The 15,914-nt window shown below is 40.6% G+C and overlaps 1 pseudogene; it reads right to left on the bottom strand.

Moving 5' to 3' along the window:
• Positions 1-9,556: 9,556 nt before the first annotated feature.
• Positions 9,557-10,107, bottom strand: LOC147421121 (uncharacterized; annotated as a pseudogene).
• Between the last annotated feature and the right edge of the window lie 5,807 nt (positions 10,108-15,914).

Raw genomic sequence — 15,914 nt, 5'->3', positions numbered from 1 at the left:
TCTTGAGCCTCTTTTGTCTTTTTGTAAGCTCTTTTGATCATTGCCTCTCATTCTTCCAGAAATCTTGTCCTTAACACAATCTTCCGCCTTTACTAGCATTAGGAATTGATTTTTTCCTCTTATTCTAGGCATCGGATTGGTTCTGACCCCCTTTGTTTTTCTCTTTGCTCTATAGCGTTTCTGGCGTTGTTTAGTTTGGTTCGAAAAATCATAAAATCGGACATCCGTTATAGTTTCTTCGTTTCCACTTGAATTGTCCGTTGACTCGTTGTCTGCTTCATTTCCCCACTCTGGATGATCGGGAATGTCGTGAAACACCTCTTCTTCATCTTCCTTTTCCAGTGTATCGTTCTTTTCAGTTTCTTTTTCGAGTATAGTTCTCAACATGAAGTACGGAACCACGTCGTACCCGTCCTTGTCGCAAAATTTCGTTGTGGGACCATCCGGAATCGCACAAACATCTAGGGTTGTTAGAATGTGTGTCCATTCTAATGGTTCAAGCGTGTTCTCTGAAAAGGGTTCTCCTATATAAGTTTCGTCTTCGATAGCCCTTTCTAAAACATATTCTTCTCGCCTCAGACTTCCACATTTTGAGGCTCCACACATCCATAACTCCTTGGGCTTACCTAACCAAGCTAGAAATTCGGATCCAGCCAAAGTAGCTGAATCAAACTCCTCTACCGGTGTTCGGTTCACATCTTTGTAGCTATGGTCTTTCAGGTTCACACGTGTAGTGGTTTCCATATTTCTCAGGTATATGTCATCGTAGCCCCAATCCTGGACCATTTTCAATTGTCTCATGAATGGTCTTCCCAGTATGATATCATAGTTATTCTCCTTGCCAAAATCGACAATAGAAAAAGTATGTTCGTATTCAATGCCGCAAGAAGTCACTACGACTTTCTCTAATAACCCCATAGGTTTCTCCATGTGTCCATCTGCTAATTGGAGTTTCAACCTAGTCTTCCTTATTGCTGGTTTCCCCCATTTTTTCCAGATTTCTTTTGTAGCAATGGCTACCCCAGCTCCGCTGTCTAGTATTGCCATCGTGTTCACTCCTTGGAATTCAACTGGTAAGGTTGTATTCCCCTCTTTACCTTCGCAATACTCTCCGACCTTGTTTAAGGGTACAGGCTTAGCGTTCTTTTGTGGTTTGCTCAGCTCTTGTATACCCTCTTGCAGTCTCGATGTTGGGTCTTTTAGCCCAAATTTCTCCAAGCATTTTCCTACAGTGGTCCACATATGTGGTCTTAGCCTCAAAAGCTCAGCTAGAGTGATAGTGCATGTCACTAGTGTTGACAAGATCTCTATCAATCCTTGCGAGTCCATGAATTTTTCTGATGAGATTCTTCGTGACGGAAGTGCTCTAATCTCGGATTTTGCTTCATACTCTCCTAAGTATGAAGGTAAGGTATTCAGTGAATGAGGTTTGCTCTCCATTGTTCTAACAGAGCCCCCATCTCCCCAGTAAGATTGCAGATCCAAGTCCACTTGAGATCCTGCCTCAAATTCCACTATGGGAGGATTCCTGATGTCCTTTTCCCAATTTGTCTGATTAGCTTGGCAACTTAGCTCGTTTGCAAATTTTGCCTCTCTCACTTGTTTCCAAAATTCATTATTATCCTCATCTCTTCCGTAAGACCTCTGTATGACTGGATGAAAACTCTCTATCTCCTGATCGGTTGTGTTCAATACTATGCGGTCATCCTTGTGTATATTTTCAGGCTTTTGTGCACTGGGAGTCTTTTCAGCTACCCGTGAAATGATAGTCTCTTGCTGAATTGGGTTTTCCGTTCCACAATTCATTGTTTCTCTTGGTGGTTCTAATAAGGCTTGTGCAGTCTCGATCATTCTCTGGCACATTTCAAGTCTCTGCTTTTCCAATTCCGCGTTTGGGTATGTCATCCACCTCTGTTCTTGTGTTTGGTTGGTCTTTAACCTAGCTTCGTAAGCTTTCATCAGTGCGTCCAATGGTTCGTGTACTTTGTCGACTAGCACTGATCCCCCTGAGCTTAAGCTCGTTGCCTCTTTGATACTCTTTTGTTTCGTTCTTTCCGGGCTCATCTCTCGTTTCCCATTTTGACTCTCAAGTTTTTCTAATCTATCTTTAGTTTGCTTTAGTTCCTCAGCTAGAATAGCGTCTTCACGTTCTTTTCTCAACTTCATGCGTGATTTTCTAGCTTTCCATGTGTTTCTCTGACTCCGCGGTCCTTGACTAACCACTTCAGTCGCTAACTTTCCATTCTCAGGTTCTCTAGTGGTTTTCTTAGCTTGAGCTCTAGTAACAACTTGCGTTGGTATCAGAGTTTCATTTTCAGACCCACTACTGGTAGGAATAGTTTCTAGCATATTCAATGTCGTCTTTTGCACTTTGTTTGGATTATTTGAACAATCCTCAATGAAGTGAGTAACCCCACACTCAGTGCAATAAGCGTTAATTCTAATGATTTCCGTATGTGGACAAACATTCATCAGATGGTCACCTCCACACTTGTAACAGGGTCCTAGTGCTGGTCTTGGTCCCACTTGATTCGTCCTTTGTGGATAGGATGGTCTTTGTCCTGTTAACCCTCCATGAGTTATGAACATCAATGTTCTTGCGTCCAAATTGTATCTCTCTTCATCAGAAGCACTTGTAACTGTTGGTATTCCAACATTCCCAATCATGCCCCATGGTTCTGGTTGTTTGGGTTCTTCTGGTGGGTAATACACAGTTGGAGACATGTGTGCACCAGATTCTTCATAATAGGCTTGAACAGGCACTAAGGCTTGTTCTTCCTGATTCTATAAGGTTGGTGCATATCTAATGCCCACTGGTCTTGCTCCTGGTAAAGGTGGTTGTTGTCCCAATACCGGTTGCGGTCTTTCTATCCCCATAGGTCCTGGTACATTTCCCGTTGGGTATCGAGGTACTGGATGTACCTGAGGTGGTGCTAATTGAGCAGGAGGTGCATACTGACACTCCCTTACATACTTTTTGTTGTAATAGCACTCCTCTGTTGGATGGTTTGTCCATTTTTGTTCAATAGCACACCATTTCAGTGGTTTTGGCAATGGTTTTTGGTATGGTGCCATCCTTTTTAGAGCATCTTCTATCATTTGCTCTACATTTGGCATGGTTGTTGTTTGAAAATTCTTTTTAGTGGTAGTCTCGCTCGCTACGGAGGAAGAGCTACTGGATGCAAAATCTGTATCCGCTGACACCTCTCCATAAACCGTACAGTTATCCACTAAGTACAATGCTTCTCTCGTTACTTGCTCGAAACTTGTACAAGCTTTCAAGTGCAAGTCCTTCTTGAGAGTGTCGTTTCTCAATCCTTCAATAAAGAGAACAGATAGTCTGTCATCTTGTGGTTGTTCACGTACTGGACATCTCTCAATGTATTGTTTGAAGAGAAGTGAAGCTTCCTTCACTTTTTTGTGTTCTCTCTGTTTAAAAGCATATATTTGTGAGACCGTATTGTGCTTAATCCCTCGTTTTGAGAATTCCTCAGCAAACTCTCTTAGCAAATGGTCAATGTCATGGAATCCCCCTTTGTTCAGTGGTTGAAACCATGTCAATGCCGTACCTTCTAGAGTAAGACCAAATCCCTCGTATTGTGTATGGAAATCTGTTATCTCCTCAGCTCTTAAGACTTGCTTAAAGAGTGACACATGTGCATACGGATCTCCTGAACCACCATACTTCTTTGGCATACACTTGGCTACTTGAGATGGTCTCATACGTCTATGGTCTGCTACCAATCTCATTGCTCCTGTGTCCCGGCTAAAGCTTTCTCTAGCATCATGGACTTCATGGGTTACCCTTGTCGGTTCCCCTGCCCTAAATCTTCTACTAGGAGGTAAATGTGATGGTTCCGCTTTGAACCTTGGACCTGGAGTGGTATACGAGGGGATTGGAACTGCACTACCTCGATTCGTATCCATTGACTCTCTGGAATGTAATGATCCCATTGGTCCGGGCTTCGAGTACTGAGGTTGACTGAAAGAGTCAGCAGCCTGAGTTCTTTGTCCTCCTGTCGTCAATGGGTTTTGCACTCCATTTGTTGGTGCTGGTCTTTGTGAGCTAGAAGTAACATAATACTGATGTAGTGGTCCCCCAAATTATGTATATCCTTCTAATTCTTTCTTGCCCATTGTTGAGTATTGCCTCCCATACTTGTCGTAAGTGGCAATTTTCACTTCCAATCCCTCTGTGTAGGTAAAGACATAAAGTCTTTTTTGGTCTGTCAACTCTCCGGTGTAGGGTTCTTCACATCTATAATAGAGATCTTGCTCCCCATTATTATATTTGTATAGCCCCACATAGATGTTATCAGTGTTGATCCTTGTAGTTTCATTCTCTCTTCTTAACCTCGCATCAGGGAAGTTCATTATTGGTGCTTTCTCCTCGAGTTCTTCATCTACTTTGGCTTTGGTGCCCATCAATCCCCACTTGTCCACAATGTTAGGTTTTAGGACTACCAAGTACATGGTACCATTGTCATCTAGATATCTATCTCCGCTATAGCTCACAGGCACTAAGTCCTTGAACTCACTAGGTCTATCTTCTATCTTTACACAATAGCGGTCCATTCCATCTTTGTAGATCTTGGCACCTTGCTCATTGTCGTACTGATATTTTATGAACAATAGCTTCATTGTGGCGGAAGGGTTTGATGATCCTGCTGCCATATTTTCTCTGTTGTTCAGGTTCAAGTGTTCCAAGTGTTCGGTGAAAATCTCGTAAGATCTCTCCAAAGAAGTATCAGAAACACTTCCTTCAAAGATCGGCTCTAATGGTTGCACCCAACTTTGGTTTACACTTCCCTCGGTTGATATGACACTTGCTTGTTCCCCTTGTTTTGGTTGGTTATTCTGGAGATTCCTGCCCGATCTCAAATTCATCAATTCCCCTAAAGGACTTTAACTTTTCCGTCTCGGCAATTTGTTTTCCCAAGTTTTTGTGGTCAGAATTGATCCAAACTGATTGATACTTGGTCAATTGTTTAATCTTGTCAGTTGGACAACTTCTGTTTCATCAAGTGAGAATTTTGTTACAGTTATGCTGAAAAAGACATTATACGCGTATGATGTCTTTTTTCACAGATTTGGACTATTTTGGTTATGCTCACTCTCTGTAGCCCCCTTATGCTCTGTCCACTCACAAAATTCAGTTTGAACTCTGTTTAAGCAAGTTATGGCTGATTTAGGCTTTTCTTGGCAATTTTCCGCTTTTGACTTGTTTTGGGTCAATTGTGATCCAAATGGGATGAAACTTGAAATATAACCTCTAGACAGCTATTACAATGGATCTGTGTTGGCAAAGTATGAAAATATGTCCAAAATTAGGTCAAAGACATCATACGCGTATGATGTCTTTTTCATCAATTTGGGTCAAGACTTGATATTTATGCTTTCTACAGTGTTTGTAACAATCTTGTCAGGTCAGATATCAAAAATAAGCAGTGGATGAGCTAAAAGACATTATACGCGTATGATGTCTTTTGTCCCAGATTTTGACTATTCTTGGTTTTAAGCCTTCTCCAATGTTTATAATTGAGTTTCAAGTGTTTTTGTCAGGTTTTAATGTAAAAACAAGATCTGAATCCAAAATTTCCTGTTCTTTGCGTTTCTTGGGCTACGACTTGTCTTTTTGGGTTTCTTTGAGTGTTAATGCTCTTGTTTTAAGTTGAAATTAGGGTATAACCCCCCTTTTGAACACTCTGGTAAAGTCAAAATTTCTGTTTGGTCATTTAGACATCATACGCGTATGATGTCTAAAGTTGCAGATTTCCAGTTTTTTGGCACAGAATCCTTCCTAAAGCTTTCTCAAGTGCTCAGCAGCTCCCAAATACACAGAAAATTTCTCTGACTTTTGTTTATTGCAAGTTTCACTACTAACTCGACGGTTTAGTGATCTAACATGCAATCAACCATATCAAGCAAATACTCCAATGATTACTATCTCCAGATCAGGATCAAATGAAGTCCTACCTAAGCTATTCCTAATCATAAAATGGGTTTGGTAATTGTGATTTTAAAGAGATCCACTGTCACTCACGGACTAGCAAATTCTTCTTCTATCAACAGATACTCAACACCAACAAAACAACAAACAAATCTAAGCTAAACAAAAAATACTGTCAACACGGAAGACCCAGGAATACCCCACTTCCTAGTATCTCTCGAGATCTTCGGAGTCCACCACTCCTAGATCTTTTCTAACTAAAGTATACAAAGTAGTTTATACGACTCACCTCGTAGGATTAGTCTAAGGTCACCTACTTAGGGCTCTCGTCCCCGGCAGGGGCGCCAAATGTTAAGGCGGTTACGCTGCTAGCGGAAGCTAAATAGCGACTACTCAACCAACAACAGAATTTGTCAGACAAGGACGGAGCTTGACCCGCAGGCACATGGAAACAACTAGGTGGGTGTCAAATCACCTACTCGACCTTCTAATGACAATCACTACTAAGGAAATCAAATCTAAGTTCTAAAATACGCAAGTGACTGAAATCTGTACTAAGAACGAATGCTATACGAAACAGGATCTAGAATCATTGAATCGATCTCAAACTCAAGGGGAAGTCTATACACTAGGTAAGAACAACACCCTAAAGACTTGAACTGCAAAATCAACCTATAACCACTCCGTGCGGTAAACGCGTATGAAGACAGGCCAAAAAATACAGGTGACCGAAACTTGACCTCGATGGTACTAATGCGTAGCTCTACTCGTTGTGGTTCTATAGATATGCTACACGCTCAATTCCGACACACGAGTTGGAAGAAAACTCACACCGAAGCTCGTAGGAACTTACCACACATAGAAGCCGATAGCGCGCACTCTTGGTATCTGTGCATAGCTCTCGCCGTTGCTAACACAATGGCGGTGTCGCTTCTCCAATGGCGGCTCCGTAGCTCGTGTAGCAAGTAGATAAGACTCTCTCTCTCTCACTCTCTCTCAGACACAGTCACGGCGCTCAAAAACTCACTTTGATTAATAATCTGAATCCCCTTAGGTTACAAAAACTTTGGCTTATATACCTCAGCCTTGGAGGTGAGAACATCTCTAACTAATTACATCAGCAAGTGAAATTACTTCGGGATACAAAGCTGGAAACTCAATTGAGTCCCGTTACTTAATGAATGGCTCAAATCAAAATTAATGTCGGAAAGACATTTATTACAATCAATGGTTACAAAATGATGAGTGTGAGCAAAAATGTGGGTGTGATCCTCTGCTGGCTCAACAGCTTGTTGCCAAGGGCTTTAAGCAAGAACAAGGCATTGACTTTGATGAAGTCTTCTCTCCAGTGGTCAAGATGACTACATTGAGATGCTTTCTTGCATTGGTTGCTATATTGGATTTGGTGTTGCACCAAATGGATGTCAAGACAACATTCTTGCATGGTGATTTAGATGTGGAAATTTACATACAGTAGCCAGGAGGGTTTGTTGAAAAAGGCAAGGAAGATTTGGTATGCCAGTTGTTAAAGAGTCTTTATGGCTTAAAACAATCACCGAGGGCATGGTACCATAAGTTCCACAAGTTTATGCTTTCTCAAGGCTACAAACGTAGTGAGTATCACTGTCTATATACAAAGAAGGCTGAGGATGGCAGTTGGCTGATCCTTATTTTGTATGTGGATGACATGTTGATTGCTGGCAAACAACTTGAAAGAAATTTCAGCGTTGAAGTCAAAGATGGCAAAATTGTTTGACATGAAAGACATGGGTGAGGCAAGTCATATACTTGGTATGCGCATTGAGAGAGACAGATCAAAGAAGTTGATTTGGTTATCTCAAACAGAGTATATCGACAAGGTTTTGCAACGTTTCAGAAGGGAAAGGCATTGAGTGTTCCATTGCCACCATATGTGAAACTTAGCAAACAAGATTGTCCTGTGTCTGAGGAAGAAAAGGCTGAAATGGATAAGATTCCATATGCGTTTGCAGTGGGTAGTTTGATGTATGCAATGATTGCTACACGTCCAGATATTGCATTTGCAGTGGGAGTGGTTAGCAGATATATGTCAAATCCCGGCAAGAAACATTGGGAGGCAGTGAAAGGTATCATGAGATACTTAAAACATACAAAGGGTATGCGCATATGCTATGGTAGTCAGGATTTGAGTGTCAGAGGATACACTGACTCAGATTATGCAGGAGACTTGGATAAGAGGAGATCTACATCAGGCTATGCCTTTACATTGGCTGGAGGTGCCATATCATGGCGATCTCGATTACAAGATTGTATTACGCAGTCTACTACAGAAGCTGAGTTTGTTGCAACAAATGCGGCATGCAAAGAAGCTATTTGGCTTGGTAGATTGGTAGCAGACTTGGGAATCAAATTAGATATGCCAGAGGTATATTGTGATAGTCAAAGTGCTATACAATTGGCAAAGAATCCACTATTCCATTTGAAGACTAAGCATATTGATGTGAAATATCACTTCATTAGGGAGTACTTGAAGACAAGCAGATACAACTGCTGAAGATCCACACGAAGGACAATCCTGCTGATCTACTCACAAAGGGACTTCTAGGAGAGGGCTTTGTGCATTGTCGTGAGTTATTGGGCATTGGATAGATGGCAGCCATGTAAATCTTTTTACATTTATGTTCATAGATTTACAGTTACTTAAAGTGCCACATTGGACTTTAAGTGGGAGGTTGTTGGGATTAAAGCCCAAGTGGCCTCTTATACGGATATGGCCGGCCGCCCGCCTAACTCACTTATCACTAACTCTTTGTATATACTCACTTACACTTTTGTGGATAATAAGATTTTGGGAGATAACCCTTCAAACGACTTCTCTGCGTACTGTGTAAGCTCTCTGTGTATCTGTGTGTGTGTGTGTGTGTGTGTGTGTGTGTGTGAGTTGATTTACGCTCCACTCCGAGACTTCACTAACATTAACCAATAGGACTAGCTAGCAATGACCATTTAAGACAACAAGACTTGCATGTCACAAAAAATCCAAGTCAGAGTAGTGATAATACAAACATTCATTATGAGGAGCCACTTGAAAATCTTGGCTCGATGTTATTTACCACCCGTACTTTGTTATCAAAGAGCAATATTTTCAAAGAGAAAAGATTAGTAGTGGCCTCTCATGTAGTGAGAACCATTTGTTGTTGGGATGCAAGGACCCCATCGAATATTGATTCATCCATGCATCAAATAGTCAACCTCCTCTTCTCCATTTCAAGTGAGCCATATATACAACATAGCCAACAACTTTCCCTCTTTTAATGACATCATTGAAGAGAGTAACATGTTAATTTAGAAGAGGATACTTTGAACTAGCTAGGGCATGCTTAAATTTAAAGGGCAAGAGAGCATGGCATGCTTAAGTTTAAAGGGAAAGACAACATGATGGCATGTATGGCATGAGTGGTTTTCTCTTGGATTAAGCAAAATATTTTTACTACAACAATAGAGGTATAACATTGTAGGTTTCTTTTTGTAGTGAACTTAGCTCCTTCCTTGCTGGTGTTTGCATCTTAAAATGCCATTAGTTAAGAACTTTGGAGGGATAGTACATACCATCCCAAGATTAGACCCTCATCCATTGGCTTCTTGTGCCACACCATGACCAAGTTGAGTTTGTGTCACATGTGATTGGACCTATCTGATTGAGCCCCTTCTTGACAAGTTGATCCTGTTTGGGACAATCAAAGTGGAGAGAAAGTTTCTTTATTTTCACAATTGATTAAAGAGGATCGATTTTAGTTTATTGTCACACTCCCCCAACTATTCTTCAAAACTATGTAAATGTCCTTTCAAGTCCGAGATGCATCCAATAATTTGAGTATCAATATTGGATACACTTCCCTCATCCATAGTGGGTGGCTGGTTTGACATCTCTTGGTCTCCCATTGAATCTTGGTCCCCCATCATTGCATCTTTTTCCCCTGCTTGAGCATTAGTCTCCCAAACCACATGGCTAAGAGCATGTATGCTATCAAGAACTAGGAAAATACATAGAAGTTGAGGAAAGTGCTTCTTGATTAATAGTCAAATTTTGCACTATGCTTGCATTCTAAACCCCAATAAAAAAATTTACAATAGCTAGATTGGATGCTCACATGATACCACTATGAAGGAGAGAACATGATAAGAATTTTGAGGAGAAAAAAGGTTTCCTCTATCACTTGAAGGCTAGCAGGATTAGCCTGAAACCTTTTGAGAATCACCTCACCAACTACTAATCAAGATGTGTGCTGCTTGCTTGACCCAACACCTTAAATTAGATGCCACACGTTTCAACACAAGAACCTTAAGAGTTGGCATATACAACAGAATATAATTTTAGTCGCAAACTCCAAAACCAATAGAATCTTACCAAATCTCTTGTTTTTTCTTAAAAAACTCAAGCAATGTTCCTCCGATGTATGTGCCATGCAATGAATCACCCAAAAATGCATGTAAAAGGACAAGTATCAATCTATTATCTTTGCATCAAGCAAAGTGTTCTTGATGTATTACAATAATTGTTCAACTGGGTTTGTACTGTCCACATTCTTGTGTACAAATAGATGCCCAAACTTTGGCACCTTCTTTGTGCTACTGCACCAATTGTTTGTCACGTAACGTTGGATATTTTCACGTGTTGAATGTGTATGCAACAACTATCTATATCCTAGATCAAAAAACTCCTCGGGTGGCACTTGCATTAGCTCTAATAGTGATTATATAAATCACTTTGTTGGTCCTTAGGAGCCTATGAAATCAATTGGGCATGATGGTTATTAAAATTGATGATAGAAATGAATAGCAATTTGCAGCATGCCCTCATCTTGATTTTTTTTTAAAAAGGGTCTCTTGCATGTTAGGATCAAGGGAAGCTATTGCAGGTACAAGCGATGAGTAAATGCCATGGGAGGGAGAACAAGAGCAAAAGAGGAGAAGAGAGAGAGAGAGAGAGCCTTGCAAGCATGAAACAAAAAACCAACACTATTGTATTTTTATGATTAGCCTTTACATATATATAGAACGATACTAACCACTCTTTTTATCATCCAGATGTTGGGGATGGAGATTATGGCGGAAACGTCAATAATCCATTCATGGTGTGATTAATACGTTAATAACAAGAGATATTATAGAGAGAATTTGACACTAATAGAGATAGCGAATCATGATATCAAACTAATATGCAATGATGGATACAAATTAGGCTAGAATGATGGGGTAATAAGGTTCGATACAAAGTGTAGCTTAGGTTTATTTTATAGACTTGAAAGAGGGCATCTGATGGGATAATAAGGTTGGATACAAAGTGTAACTTAGTCTTGGGAGAGGGCATATGATGGGCTAATAAGGTTGGATAAAAAGTGTAGATTAGGCTTCTTTTATAAACTTGGGAGAGGGCATTTGATGACCTAATCAATGATGTCAGAGTTGTAGGCTTCCAAACTAGAGAGGGTTCTGACTTGTGCTGGAGGGGATGTGTCACACACCCCAGCAAGCCTCCCTGTGTGTGTCATAGTAGCACCCAAAAGTACAAAGGTGTCCTCCTTAGATAATTGTCAATTGGATGTAGGACCAAAAGTCAAAACATACCCCCCAGAGAATTGTCAACTAGGTGTAGGAGCAAAGATGTGCACCTCCCTTAGAGAATTGTAGGCAACTAGGTGGTAGGTCAAATAAGATTACAAATGGGGCTTACAAATTTGTGTGTGCCTCCGCTGTTGGAGGGCCAAATGTGAATGCCTACTACAAATCTACAAAACATTTTGTCGTTGTTGTTATCTTTCCAATGTCGGCTGCAAAGTATCGTTATGCTTGTTGTCGATGCTTTTCCTCCCCTCCAACAGTGTCATCAAAGTTGTCAAAGTAAATGCCGATGGTAGCATGGTATGCATACCAAATTTTGTGCAAATGTGTGTGAGGATGGCCTTACCTAATGTCAGGTAGTGTATAATCCTTGTACAATCTTTGTGAAGGCAAGTAGTTATGCTTTGTGTCCATGCAAATTTGAATGGAAAGGATTTGTGCAAATGCATGGTGTTGGCGCTTCTAGGGCTTTTGGTAATCTGAGGATTGAAATTTTGATACATGTCAAATTGGGCACTTGAGCTTGTGATAATCTTGGAATTTAGTTTGACATACATTTTAGTTGTGTTCAAGATTTTGAAGCTATAAGTTTTGCTTAGATAGTCTACCTTGGCACTGAGTGAGCGGTGGATTGCCATGAGAAACATGCCCTTAGCTATGGATGGCAGGGCTTGCATTGGGAGCATGGTAATCCCCCTACATTGATGAGGTAGACAATGCAAAATGGCATGTGGGAATGCCTACTTGACCTTTAAGGTAATAATCAAGGTGTGCACATTCTTTGCTTTCAACTTTGACTTCCTGCAAGATGCTCAGAGCCATTGCACACACAATGTGTAAGTCAGGTCAAGGTTAGAAAGAATTTTGATTTTTACTCCCAAAACTGACAAGGCTCTATCGAAAGCCTGACTATTTGACGAGCTCGATCGGTAGTGGGAGTGTGGATGTGTGTCTGTCCTTGCACTGAGCGTATTGCCACTCCTGCAAGCTCAACATGCCCTTGCTGCTCGATTCTCTCAAGGAATTGCCGAATCCAAGATTGTTTGGCTGAAGCTCTCAATCTGCTAATGATGCTTGCAAAATCAAGAGCTGCTCCTTGCTTCTCTGATTTGCTGCCCGAGAGTCTTCTGAGTGTGTGAAACCATACAAGCTCTCAAGGCAATTACAAACTGTCTCCTTTGCTTTCTGTCATGAGCTACTCCTCGCTCAATTTCTTACCTTGCAAATGCCTCGCTGATGCACGCGATCCTCTAAGTGTTGCTCCCAAGCCTTGCTTTGGCTTCCCTTGCTTGATTGCTTCCGAGGCTTGCATTAAGCCTTCAAGGCCTACACATTCCCAACACAATGCCTCAGCATGTCCCGACTTTCCAATTCACCAGAGCTTGCTGAGCTCTCAAGATTCCTTCCTCTTTGGGCTAGTTGCACACATGGGATAGACGGGCTCAAGGTCGAGTCGCCTAGGCTATGATACCACTTGTGGGAACGTGGAGGTGAGTGCAAGAGAGGGAAGGAGATAAGGGGGAAGGAGAAGACACAACACTTGGTGGAGCTTTTAAGAGAATACCTCTCAACTCCTTATTGATCATTATAACCAAGTAATGTAAGTGGTCGGGCCCGCGAAACCGACCATGAGCCCTAAAATCTAACAGCTTGAGGACTCCAACTGCCAAGATAGCTAATTGAGTATTAGTTGATTCACTTTCAATATACATTAGTTGATGTTGGTGTTGATCTTTGATTGCCAACACTCGTAGGGTCACTATACAAAAAAAAATTCCTATCACATGGGCTCAATAGTAGGGATTGTGTTTTTCTATATTTTCTCATATTTTCACATACAAAATGGTCTTGAAAATTTTATCTTGAAAAACATTTACAGATTAAATAAGAAAAGGATCCCTTTTATTGGTGAAAACTTCATAGCTAAGGGGTTTTGAAAATAGTTCTTGAATGCATGCGATATATAGGTTTTACATATAATGACCCCCAAGTGCCAACATTGGTGCCAAGGCTATGTCAAAACAGATGCCTTGTTAGCCTTTTCCTCTTGGAGAACTCTACATATTCAACTTGACAGAACACACGCTAAGACATAGCCTTATATCATGCCAATTGAAGGGGAGTTGTAAAATGCTCCAAAAGCTATGTCCTCAAGGCCCACTCTATCATTGCAATTCAAGATACCTAAAGATGAGCCGTCATCAGGGGTCCATTCCTCCCACAAAATATGCGTTGGTATCTTAAAACGCACATTTACTACATGCAAAACTCCCAGCCTTTGAAGACACAATGTAGGGAGAGCCTTCACTACCTCCAACATTTCAAAATGCTTCCATAAACAACACCAAGGGCAAGTATCATTGCATGTGCCTCATGCATTAAACATGTCGAAATGATGCCTAGAAACTCTTAGTCACAACCGCTAGTGATAGCATTTTAGAATGCATGTGAGATACAGTCTTGAGAGTGTTGTAATGCATGCTTTTCACAACCCATCTTAAAGTGCTCATATGTACATAACCAGGAGGTCAAAAAAAAGAAACAAATCATAAATAAAAACTTTGCTTCACTAAAACTCTAGCTTTTTCTAGGGTCTGTACATGCTCTGAAAATAAAAGCAGAAGTAGGATGGAAAGAGTAAGTCCTGCGGCGGGCAACATCACTCAATGGATCAACGAGGGTTTTGGCAGCATCAACACAATGTCCATAGGGGAATGGAGTCTAGATAATGTAAATAGCTAAGGCAATGAAAATAAAAATGGTTTTATCTATAAGTGAATCCAGAATGGTCAAGTGCTGGGGACCACCATTTGTGTATTTCCTAAAAAAGTTACTAGTTGTGTAAAAGGTATCTACTAGTATGCATGTAAGATGCCCTCATGAAATCATGGAGATGACAAGGAGAATATTAAGGTTTTCAACCCCATGTGATTCATAATGAACTTGTTCAAATTGGGGTGCATGAGATGTGTGCCACCTCCCCTTTGACTCATAAGGAAAAGAATGGAAAATAAGCCTATGTCATCATTTTTTTCAATAGTTTAGTAAAGTTATGGATACCATATCATGAGTAGACCACCCAAGGACCCCCTCCATGCCATTTTGGTGGAAAAAAGCTATTATTGGGCTTTTTCCTATCACTTAGTCTTCTCTCATCTTTCCCTAGTCATGTTCTTTCTCACACACACTTAGTCTTGCACAAAATTTCTTCACTCTTCATTCCTAATCAACCCTCTCAAGCTTCCATGGCTGCATTTCATCCCCTTCCCTTTGCTTGTGTGAGTGTGCACACTAGTTAATGACACCCACAACCACACACTTGTATGAAGGACTCATTATGAATTCCCATGATCCATCACAAATCCCACTTCACCCCATTCAAATCAGCCATAAAAACTCAAAAAATTCAATCTCTTCATACCCAAATCTCACTCATCCTTACATATATTCATCTATATCTCTACTATGTTTCATACATCACCTTCCTTTACCACTAATGGTGAGGTAAAAACCCAATATACTCAAACGGACCAAGGATAAAGAAAACTTTCTTCAAGTAAGTGATGAAGAAGCACCATCTTAAGTGGAAAAGTGAAGCTTCTAGGAGGAGCATCTAAAAGGTCAAGGTGGTGGCTCCCAAGGCACCTCAATTTGTCCCCCCGATCTAGCTGTGTAATTGTAATTATGGGTAAAAGCATGTTAACGTGTCACACTTTTTCATAAATCGGACAATGCTAACTAGTACAATAACATGAGCTACATCTCCAAGATCTATGACGTATGATATATCGGTAGAAAGCTCTTGAAACAAGGAATCCAAATGTACAACCTTTGAAAACTTTTGATATTATTTGTAAAAATGTTACTAGACACCTAGCTTTTTAAAGATGTGCTAACTTGAAAATGCTAACTAGAATAAAAAGCGTGACATGTTAACATGCTTTCACCCTTATCTCTAAATGTAATTATGCAAGAGAGGCTATATAAAGAGCCCCAATCTCAACCAATGGGAAGCCCTATACAGATTGTACATTGCACTCATTAGGCCTTTTGTGCAACACTAGACTATCCTTAGTGTAGTGGTGAGACAAGGTTTTCATCCACATCTTATTGTTGGCAATTTTAGTTTTATGCATATGTTTTGGTGCATGCAATCTTTCCTTTGATGGAATTGTAGTGGTTATTCTACTCCACTCCCCGCCTCAAAGAGTTTCTAATGCTTAAGATCTTTGCTTGTTGGAGTGTGTGTTTTGCAAAGAATGGGTGATTATGTTGCGTGCTATGGCGGTCTAATTTCATTGTACATAATTTTCATTCTCCCTTTCTCATTCCCCTCATCTCCTCTTCAACACACTCCTATTCC

The sequence above is a fragment of the Adiantum capillus-veneris genome, chromosome 28, assembly GCF_014529385.1.
Source record: "Adiantum capillus-veneris isolate H3 chromosome 28, ASM1452938v2, whole genome shotgun sequence".
NCBI lineage: Eukaryota > Viridiplantae > Streptophyta > Polypodiopsida > Polypodiales > Pteridaceae > Adiantum > Adiantum capillus-veneris.
The sequence above is the reverse complement of the archived record's forward strand: the minus strand, read 5'-3'. Positions and strand labels throughout refer to the sequence as shown.